Consider the following 24380-nt stretch of genomic DNA (forward strand, 5'->3'; position numbering starts at 1 on the left):
AGGTGTTATGAATGATGCTTAGAAAGCTAGCTGATATATATATATATATATTACAAATTTTCAAAAAAAATATTACTTTCAGTTTGATAAAAATTACGTATTACTTCTGATTTTAAAAGGAACTTTTTATCAAATGCATGAACGTTAAGTTTCAAACTACTATATTTGCTGTCTTACACAACTTGTCAACTGACAAGCCTATTTTAAGGCATAAGAGGTGCGTTTTCCACTGGTGCCATCCATGGTCAAGAATTTGACACATATGTCGTATCCCGTTTTACTGGGAGGATATATTCACGCACCATTAGTCCATCCGCAGATCGTAAATTTGACAAGAAGCAGACCACGTTTAATCTCCACTCCAGTACCCTCAGAGGTATTGATTTGTTATAGGAACTTGGAGGACATTACGACCTCCAGTGATTTAGCGTGCACCAGTCACAATTTGGTCTTCTGTCAGCGGTGATCGAACTCGCGACCTCTTGGATATGGACTGGGATAAACCTACCGGGCTATCCTGGCCTAACTATATTCGTTGTAAGTAGAATAGGCGTTTAAGTTTATGCGATTTTTCCACTCTACCCCTACTTTACCGTTTCCACGGTTTTTGCAAATTTTGCTTCATTTTACCATGGTAGGACCAGTACGTTTCAGTAAGATGTTGATATATATTGGCTTGAGAAAAAGGGGCGAGATTTACCCCAACCATAGTAATGGAAAGGGGGAAATTGTGAATAATGGGAAAATCACGTGAAGTTGTGTCACGTTTACTACTTACAAAGAACGTGACGAATTTAGAAAATAAGAACTTAAACTGGGGATAACCAATGTGCAACTTCATGTTGCACCTTAAATTGTTTTCCCCCAGTTCAAAAAAATAATAATAATAATAATAATAAAAGTATTTTATTTTGCATTACAACAATCATTTACAAAAAGCACGATAAGACTTAATTATAATGAGTGTCTCCCTAAACTGAACTAATACTTTCTGCTGCTCGCGAGCTACTTGCTGCTCTTTGAAAGATTATTTGTGGCTCTCGATAAATGTACCCGAGTTCCCTTTTCATGTCTGTCCTATTATATTTCAAAAAGTTATTATACTGAATTAAAAAAAAGGCTGCTTGTCGAATTATTTCAATATTCGGAACAACGTACTGATGTGAATCATTTTATTCCACTCTAAAATTCGCTAAATCCAAACTCCGATCAGTATAAACAAACCAGCATCTCGAAGAATTACTGAGAAATGCTGTCACCAATTATTCACCAAATTTTAAAGAATTATCAAAATAATTAAAATGAATGTGCTCAATTTTTAATATTTAAGTTCAATACACATATTTTGTACTTTTATTTATATGTTTTCAATAAATATAATTTCTGTAAAAAAAAAATGAATACCTTTTTCACATACCTTTTAAATGCGTATTTAATTGCGACTCGCGAAATGTTCCCAATTTTGAAAAATGGCTCGACTATCAAGGAGCTTGGCCATCCCTGGCATAAGACATTAAAAAACATCCAAAGATATGATTACACATTTTAATATTTAATTCTTAAAGTTTTAATGGCATCTCAAATCTAAGAATTATACGATTAAATTATATAGAAGCAATGTGATGGATGTGAAATTCTTCTAAATATTCCAGATAAAAGTGAAAAACCTTTGAAATTTCTTGTCGTTTTGGTTGCTCAGAGCAAAGCGATCAATCACTTCACTAATAAGCATAGCCTTATACATATAATTGTATGTACATACAATTTTGCTATACATATATTTTTATTATATATTAGTTTATAATAGAGTACATGTGTTTGTTTGAATTCTGATGCGAGCTCTACTTTTAGTCCAATAGTGAGAAAGGCGCTCGTTTCCATTTTCAACGTTATTCAATTTAAAAAGAAATATGATATCTCTGATAATTCTAAAAGAAATATGTTACCGAGATACAGAATAAAAAGAAACTGTTTAACATTTTAGTAGTACATACGAGATCTGCCTATTTTTTTTCTGAAATTTGATTTTGATAATACGATTTTGAGCCCTAATGCCTCGAGTCTCCAGAAAGTAGTTTAAAATTATTTCCGATGAAATAGATATTCTGATTAACTCTTTTTAAAACACGAAAAATTTATCTGAATTTTAAAGATGTATTTATCTACGTTACTACTGTTTCTCATTCAGTATTTTAATTGAAAGAAAATAACATGTGTGCCTCAAAATGTAGATTATATTTGCTTTTTTAAAAATAAGCTAAAGAGAAAAAAAGCAGTCTTCTTAAAAAAAAGAAGAAAAAAAAAGGCTTTGTGCTTTCTTCTCCAATTTTTATTATTTTATTTCCTTTATTTTCATTTTTGTTTTACGATTTTAAATATATTTAACATTTTTCACACTTAAAAAATGATACTTGATAGAAGACTATTATTTTGAAGTTCACATGAGATTTCACATAAATTAGATGAATATTTGAAATCTTGGAAGATAATATGTAATTTTCTCCTTTTCAATTAATAGTACAACTAAATTAAGCTAAAACTAGTGAGGAAACAATCGTAGAATAACAAATAACGTTACAATAAAATATGAATTAGTTTCATCTTACATTATATTGATTTTTCCTTTTACACTAGACTTGCCTCATACAAGAGTTTTTTGTGGTGAATTCATCGTTATTCGTTTATCCACCATATGGTGCCCTAAGCAAAAGTTGCTCTAATGAGATTCCATTTCCTATATTCCATTCCTCCAAATGGGCTGAATTATTAGGGAGAAAAATGAACACTCAGAGTTCCATCTGCAGTTGCAACTTTTCTTTTTTGTTGTTGCCAGATTCGCGAAGAACCGTCACATATAAATTCTTTTCTGGAGAAAAGGGAACATAGCCCGATGGATATTTAACGAGCAAAAACAAAATAGAATAGATGCACTCAGAAAGGATTGAAGTTGAAGTGAAGTGATTTTTTTTTCGAATCCTTGTCAAACTGGATGCTTTGATAAATTTGGAATATTTTCGTGTTTTTTCTATTGAAATCTGCATCTAAACTGTGATTATTTTTTCTAGGGTGTGTTTCACTTTAGGCGCATATTCACAATTTTGTGAAATTCAATAACTTGTTTTGAAAACATATACTAAAATACAACATTAAAAAAAATTTAAAATGTAAAAAGGATAAATTAGAACAGCGATGGCTCAGGGGATAGAGCGCTCCCCTTCCAATGAGGTGAACCGGGATCGAATCCTCAGCGATGGCTGGTCGAAGCGAATCCGCATCCGGCTTGCACCGACCACAGTTTTTACGTGAAAGATCCTCAGTGGTAGACAGATCATGGGTTAGAGTCCCCTTGCCGTCAGGTTAACCATGGGAAGTTCTCGTGTAACGCAATCCGTGTAACGCAACCTCTCTGTGTAACGCAAATACGTGTTAGCTCTTTCAAAAAGTCCTCTACGAAGGTGATTTCTCCCAATACTCGATCCAAGAGTTCCCTTGTCTTCTGGACTGGGTTTAAAATTACACGGCTACGGAGTTGAACGTTAGTAGTCGTAAACCCATGAAATTGGGTTGGCTGTTCAACGACGGTTTTACTATAATATGAAGGATCAATTAGTTTATGAATAAATTTTACGTTTGGAAAACTTTTCGAATAACTGGAGGAACAAAAAAATTCCACTGGGTGATTTTAAAGACAAACACATAAAACTTCAACTGGTCAAAAAATTCGGCGAAAAGGACTTGAACTTCAATTTCTTTTAGATAGTTTTTTATGTCTTTAAAACTCCGCAAAGTGATATTGTGTTAGGAGCTTTTGTAAAGCGTTTGTTACTTAAAACAGTGCCATATTGTTATGCCAGAAACAGAGAATATTCATGTCAATGTGTGTTATTTTTCAGGAAACAAATTAATGCAGCAGTATTCAATAACTCCATGGTGACATGATTCGTTCATTATTTCAGATCAGTAGTTGACAAAAAAAAACTTGTTTGCCTTTTATTTTGGACGATAAAAAACTGAGGGTAGTAAAAATGAAGTGTCTGCTTTCACCAAAAAAACGAGCTTGAAAAATAGCAACAGGTTTAATCAAGAGCACCTTCATCGTATCTCTTAAACTTTGTCTTCTAAAATCTGATTAAACAAGCACGTTTCGGTATTTGCAAAAGAGGACATAATTTGGTGCAGTAGCTGTAACATCTAAAGTTTAGTAGTTGAAAATTTAGACCAATATTTCAAATAATCTCTGGAATGCTTGGATTTAACTTTAATTTGCAATCTGGAATTTTACTGACCGTTAAACTTAGATGTATGTGACTTTAAACTCGATTTTTTTTTACGGACTTAAGGAGCACAATAGATATGACTGTCATCACGAATACGAGAAATGATCACTTGCTGCATATTGTTAGAATCTTGTGCATAATTTCAATTTCGACAATGCCAACACTATTTCCACCCCAGTCACATCACCTCATCTTGATGCCCTGGAATGAATCTTTTTTCTTTTTTTTAATGGCGGGCACTTGGAGCTATTGTCCATTGGCCACAGAAAGTGCCAGAACTGCTAATTCTCTTTTCGTTACCCAGTGGGCACCTGTGGCGAAGCCACGGCGGTGGAACAGCGTCGCCCACGTCACACTACCACAACCCGTTTATAGGGCGGGTCACATTCACACACAAATAGTTCGGTGATGNTCCTGTCCTAAGAAACCAGGCCTTTAGATGTACGAGACTTTAAACTCGATTTTTTTACGGACTTAAAGAACACATTAGATATGACTGTTATCAAGAATGCGAGAAATCATCATTTGCTGCATATTGTTGGAATCTTGCGCATAATTTCAATTTCGACAATGCCAACACTATTTCCACCCCAGTCACATCGCCTCATCTTGATGTCCTGGAATCTTGCTTTATTCATACGAATGCTAAATTCCTTGTTAATGATATTAGTTTCTCAAAAGCACGTTCAAATGCATTTTACCCGGATTTGCTCCTCACAGTCATCGTGGTTCTCCTTGTTTTGTTTTCTATCTTTTTTTCATTTTCGGCTCTTGTAGTTTTTCTAGTTTTGTTTTTCACCTATATTTTTCGTTGGCAACTTTGTTTCATATTTCAAATGACTTTTGTGTCTTCTCATTCACGTCTGGCAAGTCCTGAAAATGAGCACTTGTCTTTGAGATCTTGAAACATGTCGACTGTTATTTCCAAGTTGTATAATTTTGAATGGTTCCAACAGTTCGGTTAGATAAGTCGTCGAAAGTTTGTACCCTTTAACGTCAACTTTGCGTATTTCGTCATATTTAAAAAACGTTCTAAGCAAATCGAAAAATTTTTTCTCGCAGTTGTAAAATTCTTTGATCCAAAAATAATTCCATGCAAAAATTATTTTTAATAATTACTTATTATTTTTTCTTACATTATATAATACCGTATATCCCAGTGTATAAGTCGACCGCTAAAAAATATTTATGAAATATTCTTAATACTTTGAATTATTCTGAGTTATATTTTTTGAAATACTCTTGAACTGATTACATTAACTTTCTTAATTCATAACTTTTTCTGAACATAATTTGATGTAATGTTTCTGAAAATACCTCTGTATGTAAAGATAATATGATGAGAGAAAAAGCAAAATTAATTGCTTATAATACATTAAAAATAATTTTTGAAAGGAGTAAATTGACACAGTTGTTCATATCTACATCAATATTCTATTCCCTTCATATTTCTCGATCAATTAAATTCCGGATTTTTGATAGGTATACAAGTTGACCCCGTGATTTTTGTTATATTTAATATTTTGGTGGTTTGAGAAATATGTTTATACACTATGATATACAGTTAAGAGTATTTTGTATTGTGAGGTATACAATGTTTTAGATAATTTTAAGGAATGAAATTGTATGTAGAAAAACATAAAATTTGAGCGCAACCTGTGAATTATTTTTCTAATTATTAAAATTTTTTTTTAAAAAAAAGTTTTAGATTTAAAGTTTAATTTCTCAAGCACAATTCCATCAATTACGTTCCTATTTCGTTTTTTCTCCTATACGAGTACGTGATAATCCAATCATTCGATCAAAAGCTATCCCGATTGTTCTGGTTTTTTCCCCACTGCATATAAAAATAATAACCTTCAATGAGTATGAAGTCATATACGTAATATATATACATAATTATACGTACTTTATATATATACGCAATTATAATGAGTATAAGCATATAAAACGAGTAAAGTCAGTTTTCGTTGATTATACAGATGCACAGAATCTAACCACATACTTTTCGGCAACACTGTAATATCAGCATATTGCATATTCATATATGAAGAACATGAATTCGAAATAAATAAATTAACCAAAGCATCTATTTCTGACAAAGGTACTCCTTTTTTTCTTGTTTGCAAAGACCACCTTAGAACCGTAATTGGAGTGAAGGACCTTTCTTCAAAAGGTACTTGTTTTTTTTTCTCGAAATAACTATAATTATTTCCGTATTTACTAGGAAATGCGTATGCTCATGGACGGAATTATCCATCCATCCATCATTGCGTATGGTCATAGGAATGTCATTTTTTGTTGGTGGAAGCAGTGGTCCTGTCTAGGGTCCTCCAGACATTCTATGAGAAAATGTCTGATGGTGATGAAAATTCGAGCAATCAGGCAAAATAAATTATAGAAGCTCAAGAAGGAGACAAAAGATTATTGTCGTTATCCTTATCCAAATTAAAATATAGTAAAATACATTAAAGTTCGAAGAAGTTCTTTGCTCTCTGGCTTTGTAATAATTGGTTATTTGCTCAGGAAATGATTTCTGTTGTAATTGTGATTTCAGAGCCCCATTGAAAATCATTCGAATCTGGGAACACTTAAAAACATTCTTCTGGTGAAAGCTTTCGAGGAAATCGATTTCATGACAAGTGACGAAAACTGTAATGAACTTTATGAAAAGAATGATGTCACTCATAAGCAATTCAGGAAGTAATTACGTCTCATAATGGACAAGTCATTAACAAGTTTTGATTTATTTTGCAAGTATTTTCCGTTCTATTGAGAATTCTTCTTCAATAACAATTAAGCCTTTCATTTTAAATTGCCTTGTTTAAAATTTAATATTGACTTTCAAGCTTTATGCTACGAAAAAGACAAATAGCTTTATTAATTCTTCATTTGGATGAAATTGTTCTACGAATCAAACTGGCAGAGCTGTATAATCTTAGTGTTAAAACAGTATCTAAAATAGCAGGATTGCATTAACTTTTTAATTTTTTTTCTAAATACTTCAATAAAATTTTTTCAACACTTTTAAGATCGTTGACTGAAAATAGAGTAAATACTGAATATAATAGTCGTATCGTATACTAAAAATAGAGTAAAGGAGAAAAAAAAGTCTGAAGTGAGCGGGGAGTATTAAAGCCTTCGAAATGCTAGGCGGAGAATTATTTTGCAGGTGAGCTTGTCCCCTGTCCACACTTACCGATGAAGAAAATATAAATAAATTCATTTCCGTCTAATCTGAATTTTAATACAATGTAATAAAATAACAAATTAATGCAGTGGGAAAAATGAATTTTTATGATATAACTATGACATATATAATAACTTTTGAACTAATGATCGTATTTTCACGCACTAGGACTTAATCTTAATGAATTATGCTAATTAGTCCGAGCCAACGATATTTTATGTCATGAAATCAGACCCAGTCTTATATACTAGTGAATTGATGTTTAATAATCATAGTGGTAGTTAAGCTACAAGCGATTTATTTTTTATGTAGCAAGATTTGTTCGAAAATTCGTAGATATCTGGGATTAAATTAAATTTTTGTGTCAGACTTGTTAACTTTATTTTGTGCAATTATTTGTTATCGAAATTTTACAGAAAAAAAAAATTTAAATTAATTTAGTATTCTTATTCGACACATAAAGAACGTAAGTCTTTGTACAAAAAAGGGAAAGAACATATTTGTTTTCAAAAGTAATTCTTTCAATTGAACGATTTAATAATTGAGCAATATTTGTTGTTTTTAAGATCTCTTAATTCATGTTATTCTAAAATAAGAAAACTATTTACAGATTATCAATCTTATTGTTTCAACTAAATATGAAAAAGAAAAACACATAATGCAATACATTTTAACATAAAATAAATTCTTTTAATTGAAATGAGCGAACTTTCGCAGAGTATCTTAATTTAAAAAATAAATAAATCCACTTGATATTTAAGATTACATATTTTCATATTGTACAGTCCGCAAAAAAAAAACGAATCACCCTGAATAACTTTCGTTCTAATGATCGGATTTTCACGAACTAAGTGTCAATCTTAATGGTTCCTGGGGGTGACCTCAAATATGNTATCTCAATATTATTTACTTGATATTTCTCCGCTAGCCATAACTGGCGCTAATTTTCAACTTCAAATGTAGGCGTGGCTTTGGGCGCTGCAGTCGCGCACATCTAATATTAAACTAATATTACATTAGTTTCCTTCTTTTCTCTCTCTCTCCTTCTCTTTTATCACAGATACAACCAAGTCAGATCTCACTAGTACCAGATGGAAGGGTAAAAGGCCCCTACGGGGCCTAAAGGCCCTGAGCAATCCCAAATGATGATGATGAAAGAGGAGTTCTTCTTGGTGCAGACTGGTTCCCGGCGTTTGTAGTTTCTTGACGTTAATAAATTGATTATCAAAACCTCATCTTGTGATCTGCACTAACACTAAATCTAAACACTTTAACGTGACAATATAAATAAATTCATTTCCGTCTATTCTCAATTTTAATTCAATGTAATAAAATACCAAGTTAATGTAGTTGGAAAAAAGGAATCCTCATGACATAAATAAGACATATATAATAACTTTTGATCTAATGATCGAATTTCACGCACTAGGACTTAATCTTAATGGATCGAGAGGGTGACCTCAATTATGTTAATTAGTTAGAGCCAACGATATTTTATGTCATGAAATCAGACCCAGTCTTATATACTAGTGAATTGATGTTTAATAATCATAGTGGTAGTTAAGCTACAACGATTTATTTTTTATGTAGCAAGATTTGTTCAAAAATTCGTAGATATCTGGGATTAAATTGAATTTTTGTGTCAGACTAGTTAACTTTATTTTGTACAATTATTTGTTATGGAAATTTTACAGAAAAAAAAAGAAATTTAAATTAATTTAGTATTCTTATTCGACACATAAAAAACGTAAATCTTTGTACCAAAAAGGGAAAGAACATATTTGTTTTCAAAAGTAATTCTTTCAATTGGATGATTTAATAATTGAACAATATTTGTTATTTTTAAGATCTCTTAATTCATGTTATCCTAAAATAATAAAACTATTTGCAGATTATCGATCTTATTTTTTCAACTAAATATGAAAAATAAAAACACATAATGCAATACATTTTAACATAAAATGAATTCTTTTAATTGAAATGAACGAACTTTCGGAGCGTATCTTGATTTAAAAAATAAATAAATCCACTTGATATTTAAGGTTACATATATTTTCATGCTGTACGTACTTAACTACAATTTATATTTCAATGGAAAACATTTCTTATCGAAAATAATTGGTTGAACTTCTACAATAATAAAGATTTTTCGAAAACGTAAGCACCCATTCTTAATAAACTATATAGCTTGATTGCGGATGTTTTTTTCTCACAATTATACTGTAAAAAGTTTTTGTATATTTGAATACTAAAAATGCAAATACAACTACTTTTTACGAAAGTGGTGTTACACTAAGTGTTCGACCATACCAAAGGAAGTTAAGGGGCTATAATTATCAACTATGTCAACCCTCATCTATCAAAAGGTAACTCAAGATAAAATCAATTTTTCTTGTTTTATATATTAGTGAATTAATATTTATAGTGGTAGTCACGCCACATTACTCCTTTTCCAGCATTTTATGTGGGATAGAATTCGATGAAGGAATACCACTTGTTGATTCATGCTGATTATTTATACATTTATGATTTTTTTTCACTCATAATTTTTTTTCTTTATTTAATTATTTATTGGCTGGGAGAATTGTATTTACTTCTCCGGATTTATGAGTGTTATCTTGTGAGAAAATCAACTGTTGAATGTGTACCATCCATCTATGTTGGCGAGTTCATTTTCTGTCCAGAGATCACCGATATGGAGATATAATAATCGACTATGTGAAACTTTATCTATCAAAAGGTACCTCACGTTAGAATCAAGTCAGAATGTCTTATATACTAGTGAATTGGTGTTTATTATTTATAGTGGTAGTTACGCCACAAAGTTCCTGGTGTAGTGAAACATCTCGATAGTTCTTTTACACTACTCAGTGTAAAGTAGCCACCACCGTGTATGATGCACATAAGAATCAGTAAAGTTACTTTCACGATACAATAATACAATAACAATTCACGATAAGCAAGAATTAAAAATTTAGGATAAATTTATTCAATATTTCTCAAAATAAAATTAGTTTTTTAATTAAACATACACGTAGCACAGACACTATGAATTCAAACCAAAGTGAATATTATACAACTAATCACTTTTAGAAACCAGATTGGTCCCCTTTCAAAATTATCTTGTAGAACCTATAAACTTAGAGTGTACAGAAGCCAAATGCCCATCACAACTGTATTTAAATATTCTAATTCTTCAATCCTAATAAGTCCCGCAGTGGACTGATCGTTAAGACACGGTTCCCAGCAGATCACCGAAGTCAAGCATCACTGGCTGTGGTCAGTGTGCGGGTGGGTGACCACTTGGATGAGTCTGCGTAGGGACCGAGGGTGTGCGGTGTTGGTCCTCGTTAAACTGTGCTACCGTAAAGTGCTCGACTTCGCGCGCAGGTCGTCGGGCTACCGAAGCGGGCGTGCCATCCCCTCCACAGACGATCAAAATTGTGATGGCATGTCTTCGGATTATCCTCCGGGATGTTTCCCAGACCGTCGCCAATAGCCCATTGTGCAGCTCTAGTGCGACGTAAATTAACAACAACAATATCAATCCTTATAATAAACCAAATTTTGTCAACGTCTAGTTGTTGCCCACAGCTTTGCCTGTGGGGAAGTACTTTGATTTCAAATTGTAACAATTTTGGAAGAGATATCTACGGTTTTGTCAAAGTTTTTTATGTATTGGCGTTTTAGTAGCAAGTTAAAATTTATACGACAACCATTAAGTCACATAAACCACCGCAAGCATGAGTTCGGAACATTTCAGCATTGTAGGCAGCAAAAGTATTTCCATCTCTGTCTCATCAATGCTCCAATGCTCTATTCTCTCTAACCCACAACTCGAGTATCGTATACATAGACTAATAATCTAGGTAAACTGTTCACCACGCGGAAACTAGCAACTCCATCACTTGACTGGTTCACTCCTTTTGTAAAACAACACAAATGCTATTTCTATCTAAAAGCTTTTAATTTTTCCTATTTTCCTTAATTTATGATCAAACAATGAAACAAAAAGCTAAGTTTTTATTAAGTTTTAAGCTAAGTTCTCTAATCTCTAAGATCAGTACAAATGACAAAATCCAAATATAATGATTGTTTATAACCAATATATTATGTAATTAGATGGGGTCTGATTTGTTAGTGTTTATTTTATTTCAGTTGTTAAAGTTTGCTGTAGCAATATGGGTTTACTTAAGCGAACATTCAACTTGAAATTATTCATTATATTTAGTTTATGTTGTAGCCGATTGAAATAACTAATTTTTTTTGGCTACAATTATCAGGAAAATGAATAAATTTTTGTCAAAAATATGTTGCTCAATTAAGAAATACAAATATGCAATGCAATATAAATACATTTATTAACTGAAATGACAAATACTTTGGAGTTTTAATTTAATTAGACTTGTAATTTATGAACTGTATGGAAAAATCATTATCATAATTTATATTATTAAATAATTAAACATATTTTGTGTGTACATATTTATAAGTAAAAAATTCTTGAACTATGATATGCAAAACAATTTTTCAATAAGAAAATTGTGACTGAATTAAAAGATTTGTATTAAAATATAAATATATTTACCTTAATAATAAGTACTTCGAACTTATGTTTAATTTTTAAGTTATGAATTTTTTATTAGAAGTTATTAAACTTTGCTCAAAATATTCTAATATTTTTCCCAACTTGTTAAATGCTAGTGATAAAATATAAGACTGAAAGCTGAATAATCAATGTTGGAAATATTTATTCCTTTTTTAAGTTAAAAACAAGTTATTTTGTCATTAAGGGTAGTCAACGCTTGTCTTAAATTTCACCGCTATGAGGAAAATGCGAAATTCCAGGTACCCTCTTCAAAAGCATTTTATGACATCGTGAAATTACATTTTTCTACCAACTATTATCGCTAAATACAGGGATAAGTAGCCAACATAGCTTACCGTTCCTCCTTTCGCCATGTGCCGAGGGGATTATTCAGACAGTTAAGTTCAAAGTGAGTGTGATTTTACCACTGCGAGAGTAGTCTAATTAGCCTATGATCGTATATCTTTTTCGAGCTATATGTTACTCGAAAAGGGCAAGCTCCGTCACCATAGCATCGTTTATGTTTAAAATTCTTACAGCCTTTTTAGAAATGATCAAAAATAAATATAAATAATTACTTCGTTACTAAGTTATTATTCCTATAAAAATACAAAATTATTTTAAATAAATACTCAACTTAAAACTAACTATTCAATACTACTTAAATTATTACTTAACCTAAGAAAATGAATCTAAATAAACATTTAACGTATAACTGATTTTTGACGATAATTAATTTAATTATTCCTTAAGACGACCAAACAAAACGAATAACTATAGTGTTGTCAATAGATAGGGGATATCCGAGTTGTTTATGGCATGGTGCCACATAAGATATATATATATATANTTACAGCCATTTTTGAAAGGATCAAACTTAAATATAAATAATTACTTTAGTAACTAAGTTTTTATTCCTATAAAAATAAAAAATTATTCTAAATAAATACTCAATTGAAACCAACGATTCAATACTACTTAAATTATTACTTAACCTAAAAAAATGAATCTAAGTAAAAATTTAACGTATAACTAATATAGTTTGATTGCGGATGTTTTTTTCTCGCAATTATACTGTACAAGTTTTTGTACATTTGAATACTAAAAATGCAAATACAACTACTTTTTACGAAAGTGGTGTGGCACTAAGTGTTCGACCATACCAAAGGAATTTAAGGGGATATATTTATCAACTATGTCAACCTTCATCTATCAAAAGGTAACTCGAAGATAAAGTCAATTTAGCTTATCTTATATATTAGTGCATTAATATTTATAGTGGTAGTTATGCCACATTACTCCTTTTCCAGAATTTTATGTGGGATAGAATTCAATGAACAAATACCACTTGTTGATTCATGCTGATTATACATTTATGATTTTTTTTTCACTCATTGTTTTTTTTCTTTATTTAATTATTTATTGACTGAGAGAATTTTATTTACTTCACCGGATTTATGAGCGTTATTTTGTGAGAAAATCAACTGTTGAATGTGGACCATCCATATATGTTGGCGAGTTCATTTTCTGTCCAGAGATCACCGATATGGAGATATAATATGGAAATATCGACTATGTCAAACTTTATCTATCAAAAGGTACCTCACGTTAAAATCAAGTTGCCTATGCCTGTGTGACTTATTTATCTAAGTTTCTGCCCCGTCAGGGGCCCCAACTCATTCATCTCAGTGTAGATATGGTACAAAAGCCGTGGCTCCAATCAGAGGGGTGTAAAATTTAATATGCAAGCAAATGGGAAAAGACAATATAATACATGATAATGAGTACAAAAAGGATAGAATAAGATATATACAAGTATCTACAGAATAATTACAGATAATCTCGGTCACCTGCTTGCCTCGCCTTCCCCCTTGCCGGCTTCACGGGTGCACAGACAGGGACTTTGATTTGAGGGGAAGGAGTTATTTACTAGTTAAATCTTTTAGATAAAACTGTGTCTGATAGATAAAAAACAGTTGCCGGACTGTATAGGCTGTTTTCCCTAATGAGCTCGAAGTCAAAAGTTTGGTTGTAGTTACACGTAGTGCATTTACGTGCTTCATTGAAAAAAGTGATACAGAGTTTAACAATGTTTACCTCGAAGGAGTCAATGTTCAGGTCTTTTCTAACGTCTCTCATTCTTAGCCTACGGGGGGCTCCCGTAATTCTCCTTATCATTTTATTTTGAGCCGTCACTAGTTCTTGCTTCTGGGAGTTCGAGAGGGCACTCAAGCTGGGGCAGCGTAACTCAAGATCGCCCTAATGCATTTTATTTTATTTTATAACCGTCGTTGAACAGCCGACCCAATTTCATGGGTTTACGACTACTTACGTTCAACTCCATAGCCTTGTAATTTTGAACCAATCCAGAAGACAAGGAAACTCCGGGATCAGTACCCCCAGAGGTATTGATTTGTTATGGGAACATGGAGGACTTTGAGACTCGACAGATTTAACGTGCATCAGTCACGCCCTAATGCATTGTAGAAATAATTGGTACTCAGTTCTCTTGGTCCTCAGGGCTAATTTTGAGGTGTGGTTTAAAATGGGTTTTAGTGCGTAAAACGCGCCCTTGACTTTGGCAGAGATACTAGAAATATGGGAGTTCCACTTCAGGTTGTGCGTGATAGTTAGCCCAAGACTGACTACTGGGATAGCTTCCTTAAAGAGGAGAGTGTTGCTATTTCTAATCTTTTTCTTGCGAGATTTTCTCATAATGAGAAGCGAAGATTTACTTGCGTTTATAGAAATTTTCCATTTGGCACACCAATATTCAATAATGGGGATGATATGCCTGATATTGTTAATAGCATTGTTTGGGTTTAGCTACCTACTCAGGATAGCCGTATCGTCAGCGTAAAAAGCCGTGCTAATATTATTTTGCTCCCTGAGATTGGGAAAGTCAGCCGAATAAATTAGGTACAAGGTCGGGCCCAAAATTGAGCCTTGTGGGACACCAGCATTAATTGGTCCTGAAATTACAAATAATTTAGAGTTTTAATTTAATTATATTTGTAATTTAGGAACTGTTTAGAAAAATCCTTATCTGAATTTATATTATTAAATAATCAAACATATTTTGTGTGTACATATTTGTAAGTAAAAAATTCTTGAACTATGATATGCAAAACAATTTTTCAATAAGAAAATTGTAGCAGAATTAAAAGACTCGTATTAAAATATAAATATATTTACCCTAATAATATGTACTTCGAACTTATATTTAATGTTTAAGTCATGATTTAATTATTAGAAGTTATTAAACTTTGCTCAAAATATTCTAATATTTTCCCCAACTTGTTAAATGCTACTGATAAAATATACGAATGAAAGCTAAATAATCAATGTTGGAAATATTCATTCCGTTTTTAAGTTGAAAAAAAAAATTTATTTTGTCATTAAGGGTTGTCAACGCGTGTCTTAAATTTCACCACTATGAGGAAAATGCGAAATTCCAGGTACCCTCTTCAAAAGCATCTTATGACATCGTGAAAATACATTTTTCTACCAACTATTATCGCTAAATACAGGTAAAAGTACATTGCTCACCGTTTCTCTTTTTTCGCCATGTGTTGAGGGGATTATTCAGACTGTTAAGTTCCAAGTCAGTGTGATTTTACCTAGCGAGAGTAGTCAAATTAGCCTATGATCGTATATCATTTTCGAGCAATGATACTCGAAAAAGGCAAGCTCCACCACCAATAATTGGTACGACAGTATTCGTCACCATAGCATCGTTTATGTTTAAAACTCTTACAGCCATTTTTGAAAGGATCAAACTTAAATATAAATAATTACTTTAGTAACTAAGTTTTTATTCCTATAAAAATAAAAAATTATTCTAAATAAATACTCAATTGAAACCAACGATTCAATACTACTTAAATTATTACTTAACCTAAAAAAATGAATCTAAGTAAAAATTTAACGTATAACTAATATTTGACTCGAATTAAAGTGCAAGTTTTTACTTGTACCTATTTACTCACCTGATAAATTTATCTAAACAAGTGATGCAAAGTGTTTCCCCTGCTTATTTTTTACGTTAAATTGAATGAAACTATGCACGAGTCAATAGAACGAATAGTTCTAAAGTTTGAAAGCAATTTCGTGTATAAAAAGTACTATTTTTGACATAAATTATGTACGCTTTTTACTTTGCTATATAAGAGCTATCTGAACATGTGAGGTAAGCTTTCCTATAAAATGTTTTGTACTGAATCTAATGAGATAAGATTCGAGTTGTTAGGATTACTAAGTTTTAAGTTATTAGGTTTTTTTTCATAATAAGTTCAGTCAAAATAAGTACAATTAATACAATTTATACAAAAAAAACTTTAAAATTTTCGAAATATTAGGTTTATTGATTTCGTTTCATTCAACTAATCGAGAAAACATTCATCAGAAATTATGCACATTTGCCTGTATAAATGAATTTCATCCCATTCCTTCCCCCTCTAAAAAAGATGAAGCGTGTAATTATAAGTAGCGGAGATTTCAGCCAAAGTTTTGTCCATTTTCAGCCAGCACCCACTACGCTAATTATGAAAATAGCGCAAAATCTCGCTATAAAGAAAATGTATTATCATTGTGAAAGTGAAAATAATTTCTAATCATGTTTTTTTACATAATTTAAAAGTTATTCCAACGCTGCATTTCTCGGACTAAAAAAATATAAAAAAAATTAAAAATTATTCGTTGATTTAATTCCAGGTTGAAAAATCTCGCCAAATTGGCGATATTTAAGAAGGTTAAATAATTTCAAATGCTTAAAATAGTTTCTATTTTAAGGCTTAGTCAATTCTGTTCAGCAAAATAATATATGTGATGTAAAATTAAAACTCTACTCCGAATTTTAGACACTAAAATTGTGCTTTTCTTTGAGAAAAGAGCTTTGAAAAAACCCTTTTTACTTACTTCTCAAATTTAAAGTATCATCATTTAGTTTTGTTTATTTTATTATTACACCATATTAAGTGTTTAGAAAAGACTTACATCCCAAGAAAGAAAAGTTGCAAGGAGAAAAAATAAAAGGAATAAATAGAGCATTCGAATATAAATATCTCTTATGACCCCGCCGCCCAATTATTTATTCAATCTATATATTATCCATCATTGTCAATGGTGAAATGCTTTTGACATATCAATTGCAATGAATATCCAATTCACTTCTTCAGATGAAGAATTGCCGCCTGTTGTTTATCCACAAAGACACCCATGATTGTCATATATCGGTCAACGATCTTAAGGCGTTTACTAATTGTTCATAGTGTGCGCATCCTCCCGTAACCGCTTATTGCGTGCTCTGCCCTCTCAATATCCTCATTCCTTTTCATTGTTGTTCCGGAACACTAACGTATAACTGTCAACAAACATCACATCTATCGAGATAATACTTATATATTGTTTGGTGATAAAAGAATAAGCCTAACTGTTTTGTTTTTTTTTAATTTATTTACTGTTAGTTATATTTATAAGTTTTGACATCAAAGGGAAAAAAAGGATCTTCTAATATAGTAAATTTAATGACATTTTCAAACGACGTTATAAAAATTTTTTCTTAGATGATTTTAATAAATAAGTTCTTCCGTATGAGTTTGTAAATAAACTTTTCAAACGATTTTATTAAATTAGTATTCCGGTAAACTAACGTATAACTGTCAACAAACATCACATCTATCGGGATAATGCTTATACTATATTGTTTGGAGATAAAAGAATAGGCCTAACTGTTTTTTTTTTTTTTAAATTTTATTTACTATTAGTTATATTTATAAGTGCTTTTGACATCAAAGGGAGAAAAAAGATAATCTAATATAGTAAATTTAATGACCTTTTTAAACGACGTTATAAATCATTTTTCTTAAATGATTTTAATAAATAAGTTCTTCCCTATGAGTTTGTAAATAAACTTTTCAAACGATTTTATTAAATTAGTATTCCGGAAAACTAGCGTATAACTGTCAACAAACATCACATCTATAGAGATAATGCTTATATATTGTTTGGAGATAAAAGAATAGGCCTAACTGTTTTGTTTTTTTTTAAATTTTATCTACTGTTAGTTATATTTATAAGTGCTTTTCACATCAAAGGGAGAAAAAAAGATCTTCTAATATAGTAAATTTAATGACATTTTTAAACGACGTTATAAATCATTTTTCCTAAATGATTTTAATAACTGAGTTCTTCCCTATGAGTTTGTAAATAAACTTTTCAAACGATTTTGTTAAATTAGTATTCCGGTAAACTAACGTATAACTGTCAACAAACATCACATCTATCGAGATAATGCTTATATATTATTTGGAGATAAAAGAATAAGCCTAACTGCTTTTTTTTTTAAATTTTATTTATTGCTAGTTATATTTATAAGTGCTTTTCACATCAAAGGGAGAAAAAAGGATCTTCTAATATAGTAAATTTAATGACATTTTTTAAACGACGTTATAAATCATTTTTCTTAAATGATTTTAATAAATAAGTTTTTCCCTATGAGTTTGTAAATCAATTTTTCAAACGATTTTATCAAATCAGATTTTTCAAGCTATTCCATTTATAAGTGTTCTTAAATAATTTTGCAAATCTGTTGGGTTTTTTTTCACGTGATTTTGTAAGTCAACTTTTTAAATCATTCAATAACTCGTTTTTCCGATGATTTTAAGCATCAAATTTCGCACGATTATAAAAAGTAATTTTCGGATGTTTTGATAAATCAAGAAATTTTTTTTAAAATGACTTTATGATTTTGTTCTTATTATTCCTGTGATTTTATAAATAGCGTTATTGAATTAAAAGCATTGTTTTATATTGTTTTATGTTTCATATTGAAAATTTAGATATTTTATTCTAAGTCATTTCAAATTTAACTTAAAATTACTTTATAAAAAAATACTGTTTCAATGTTTTGTTTGAATCACTTACTTTTTTTAGAATATTTCAGACAGCATTTTTAAACTGTTTCAAATATTTGACTTTCTCTGAATTTAAATGTAATCAGCCTTTTCTTCAGAAATTTACTTTAATCAAATAAAAAACATAAATGAAAAACACCAATAAAATAAAAATATTAGAAGATAAGTAAAAATATCAATGTCTGAAAAATTCAATATTTATAGTAAAAATTCAATTTTTTTGGCGTTAGGGGATTAAATAAATTTTTTTTTAAGAAATTTCAATCTTGACACCAATATATTAATGAATTGAAAAAATTAAACATTTTGTTTCCCACTAAAAAGAGATATAATAATAAGTTATTTCACAGAATATTTCAGAAATTTAAATGAAGTTGGAAAGTAAGTTTGAAGTTTTGAATAAAATTTGAGTTTAATTTCAGGTGATTTGGAAGAAAAAAATGACCTATGCACACTTAATTATAGTTTCGTTCTTTTTGTATATATTAGAAAGTTTAGTTTATTTAGCTAAATAGTTTTGCTTTTATGCCATTTATATTGCTGAATAAAAATAATTCATTGTTCATCTATTACCAATTTTATACTATCAAAAAAACGGGTTGAATCAGAAAAGCATAAAAAAAAGCTTTAAAGCTGTTTAAAAACAACTGTATTAGCTTTGAAAATGTTTTACGGAGCACTTAAAACATTGAAAATTGGTAACTAAAACACATTAAATACATTTCAGAGAATAAAGGTAGCAAAAAGTACTTAAAAATACAACACAGTGAATTATTAAACAGGGATGTAGCGTTTATATAATTCTTCACGGGTTAGTATGAGAAATGGCTTAATTCGAATCAAACACCAACCCTAAATAAAGGAACAACGCTGTTGAAGGAACAACGTGAGGCAGTCTGAAGACGCAACTTACGGAAACGTCTGTGCAGTGCAAATACTATTTTAATTGGAATGATCTGATATACATTGAAAAATATTTTATTATTATTATTGTCACTAGCGCCCTCTGCTGATAAACTTTTAACTAATTCTGAAGTAAAATTAAAATTTAGGTTTTTTAAACAGAACGCAGTAAATCTACTCTGTTTTCTTCCGCTTTTCTTTTATTGATATTTCAAATGGTTGGTCAGTTTTCTGAGCATCCGGTAGAAGACAAAACATTTCGTGTGAAAGAATTAAAAGGAGCAGGAGGAAAAGAATAAATTTTCTTTGTTTATTTAACAAGATAATGATGGGTATTGAACGCATCATTTCATTCGCATTCATGAATTCTTTGTGTTCCCCCCATAACCAAATTTACTTTTTAGTTGTTAAATACAGTCATGCACAAGAACTGTAAGGTTAAGAGGCCGTTACCAACGTAGTGACCGAGATACGTCAGTTTCAGTTGGAAAGTTACGTCCGCAAGTGCAGGGGCGGAACTGGAAAACGGAACATTTGTCTTCAATATCTTTTGTAACTTATCGATGGCGGTAGAAGAAAAAAAATATAGCTGTCACATCAGTCAAGCCGCATTGAATAACCGACAAATAGCTCGACAAAATAAGAGAATATGCCAGGATGGGAAAGAGCGAATGCCACATGTAATTTGTATTTCCCAGGAATGGGTTACTTTATTTAGAGAATATTATGCAATTGTTACTCTTTTCCTTGCCCGTATAATTTAAATTATATAAATTGATTTAACGCGTTGTTGCAACATGAGATTTGTTTATTTTATTGTCATTTGCATCTAACATGTTTTTAAAAAATTACAATTCCTAAAAGTTGTGCTAAGCTTTCAATTAAAGGATTCATTTTTCTTTTTTAAATATAGGATGTTTCTCCTTTTGTTCGTTCTACTTATTAACACTCATAATTGCTTCTTAATCTTCATTGTTTTTCCCCTTAAGAGTATATATTTTCCTACAAAATAAAGAAAATGTTGCTAATAAAATATATAATTGTTGTAATCCTATGTAGCAACAATTTTTCAATAATCTTTACGAAATTAGCGATTTACTGAATTTGAAAATTAATCAAGTGTACTTTTAAAAAAATATATATAAACTTAGGAAATCAGAATACGTAATAATATACGAAGAAATAAAAGAGAAGTAATTTTACTCATTAGCGATAGATGATAACTTTATGCCAACATATTAGTTCATATAGGGAAAAGTTTGAATTAAAATGTTCATATTTTTAAAAATGTCAATATAGATGTTAAGATGAAAAAGCTCACAACTCTCGATCTCTCTTTTTTTTCGAGCACAAGAATATAAAATAAAGATCTCTAAAAATTAAAATTAAAATAAAATTTCCTTCAAAGAAAAAGCCTAAATAATCATAAAAGCAAAAAAAAGTGCGAAAAAATCACTAAAAAGCACTTAAGATCGCAGGGACAATCAGTTAAATTGGAATTTCAAAGAAAAAAAAATCGTGTTAATTTTATGAATAAAAACTATCTATTAGGTTAGTCAAATTTCACACCTTATAGTTGCATTTCTGCAGTCCCCGTCGGTTATTTTTTTTCATAGAAGTAAAAAAAAAATAATAATAATTCTCGAATTTTATTTATTTTTTTTTAAATTTCAGCGCATTTCCTTTTCATTTTTCTACATCTCTTTGAAATTTCAAATCTTATAGTTTTTTGGAGCAAAACAAATTGTTCGCAAAATTAATAAAGAAAATGAAGAAGAAATTAGCACTAAAAATTACAATAACTTTCGAGCAAATTGGAATATAGAAATAAAGCTCGTTCCTTGTCTACAATAATGAAATGACATAAAATCAATTTCAAGTATTTAGTCTCATTTCTGTCGGTGTCACAATGGACCAAGTGACATTTTTTATTAAAAGTGTTGTTGTTGTTTCGAAAGCCGTTTGCCAATCCAGTAAACCTCCTTGGTGAAACCAGGCGCATTTAAAGCAGAGGGTGCATTTTTTTGTTTTTCAGTGACGCTATCTACGGCCAAGAATACGACTTCAGTCACACACATGTCACTACCTGTTTATAGGGTGGGCCCATTCATGCATCCATTCATTCATCCACAGATCAAAATTTTGATATGAACCGAAGAACAATCGGTCAATCTCCTCTTCAGTATGCTCCCAGAGGGATTATTTGTTCCGGAAACATGAAGGACTTTGTGATATGCCAGATTTAACGTGCACCAGTCACTAAGTATTGAGAGAAACTTTCCTTCATGGAGGACTTCCATTTGTTGCATCAATTATACTTGTAGTACAAGCACAGATATCAACCAGACTATCCCTTCCCATATATGTATCCCAAACATAGTAGATAAATCCTCCACGAAGTCAAATTTGCCATAATACTTGATCCAGGAGATCCCTTGTCTTGTTGATTTTGTTCAAAATTACGAGGATTAACATTAGTTGTCGTAAACCCGAAAATTGGGTCAATTGTTCAACAACGGTTATAAAATAAAAAATTAATAACAACAAAGTTTTATTTTAATTCAATCGTACTCCCTATACTATCCCCTCCTCGTACATATTTCTAAGCATTTTTGTAATTTTGTCTTATAGTTTTTCTTCAACAAAAGGAAATCAAAATTTAAAGTTCAACATCCAAAACAGCGACTATTGCAGAAGCTCTTACGGTTCTTTAATTACAAGATGCAAACTATTTAGATACAAACGAGAAAATTAAAAGATACAAACTGTGCTCCATTACTTTTACCATTACTTTTTTGCATAAATTTTGTATTGAATTTGAACTTCATTAACTGATAATTATTTCCTTATACCTAAGCTATTAANTTAATGAATTGAAAAAATTAAACATTTTGTTTCCCACTAAAAAGAGATATAATAATAAGTTATTTCACAGAATATTTCAGAAATTTAAATGAAGTTGGAAAGTAAGTTTGAAGTTTTGAATAAAATTTGAGTTTAATTTCAGGTGATTTGGAAGAAAAAAATGACCTATGCACACTTAATTATAGTTTCGTTCTTTTTGTATATATTAGAAAGTTTAGTTTATTTAGCTAAATAGTTTTGCTTTTATGCCATTTATATTGCTGAATAAAAATAATTCATTGTTCATCTATTACCAATTTTATACTATCAAAAAAACGGGTTGAATCAGAAAAGCATAAAAAAAAGCTTTAAAGCTGTTTAAAAACAACTGTATTAGCTTTGAAAATGTTTTACGGAGCACTTAAAACATTGAAAATTGGTAACTAAAACACATTAAATACATTTCAGAGAATAAAGGTAGCAAAAAGTACTTAAAAATACAACACAGTGAATTATTAAACAGGGATGTAGCGTTTATATAATTCTTCACGGGTTAGTATGAGAAATGGCTTAATTCGAATCAAACACCAACCCTAAATAAAGGAACAACGCTGTTGAAGGAACAACGTGAGGCAGTCTGAAGACGCAACTTACGGAAACGTCTGTGCAGTGCAAATACTATTTTAATTGGAATGATCTGATATACATTGAAAAATATTTTATTATTATTATTGTCACTAGCGCCCTCTGCTGATAAACTTTTAACTAATTCTGAAGTAAAATTAAAATTTAGGTTTTTTAAACAGAACGCAGTAAATCTACTCTGTTTTCTTCCGCTTTTCTTTTATTGATATTTCAAATGGTTGGTCAGTTTTCTGAGCATCCGGTAGAAGACAAAACATTTCGTGTGAAAGAATTAAAAGGAGCAGGAGGAAAAGAATAAATTTTCTTTGTTTATTTAACAAGATAATGATGGGTATTGAACGCATCATTTCATTCGCATTCATGAATTCTTTGTGTTCCCCCCATAACCAAATTTACTTTTTAGTTGTTAAATACAGTCATGCACAAGAACTGTAAGGTTAAGAGGCCGTTACCAACGTAGTGACCGAGATACGTCAGTTTCAGTTGGAAAGTTACGTCCGCAAGTGCAGGGGCGGAACTGGAAAACGGAACATTTGTCTTCAATATCTTTTGTAACTTATCGATGGCGGTAGAAGAAAAAAAATATAGCTGTCACATCAGTCAAGCCGCATTGAATAACCGACAAATAGCTCGACAAAATAGAGAATATGCCAGGATGGGAAATAACGAATGCCACATGTAATTTGTATTTCCTAGGAATGGGTTACTTTATTTAGAGAATATTATACAATGGTTACTCTTTACCTTGTCAGTGTAACAGATAATTTTAATTATATAAATTGATTTCACGCTTTGTTGCAACATGAGATTTGTTTATTTTATTGTCATTTGCATCTAACATGTTCTTAAAAAATTACAATTCCTAAAATTTGTGCTAAGCTTTTAATTTAAGGATTCATTTTTCTTTTTTAAGTATGTTAGGATGTTTCACCTTTTGTTCGTTCTACTTATTAACACTCATAATTGCTTCAAAATCTTCATTGTTTTTTTCCTCTTGAAAGTTTCCTCCACAAGTTTGA

The 24380-nt window shown here is 30.7% G+C and overlaps 1 long non-coding RNA gene across 1 annotated transcript in view; it reads left to right on the forward strand.

Annotated features, from left to right (window-relative positions):
* LOC139426072 (uncharacterized) overlaps window positions 1–24380 on the forward strand; it is a 46231-nt gene that overhangs the window by 14409 nt on the left and 7442 nt on the right. The gene's annotated exons all lie outside the window — the stretch shown is intronic.

Source organism: Parasteatoda tepidariorum, chromosome 7, assembly GCF_043381705.1.
Source record: "Parasteatoda tepidariorum isolate YZ-2023 chromosome 7, CAS_Ptep_4.0, whole genome shotgun sequence".
Lineage (NCBI taxonomy): Eukaryota > Metazoa > Arthropoda > Arachnida > Araneae > Theridiidae > Parasteatoda > Parasteatoda tepidariorum.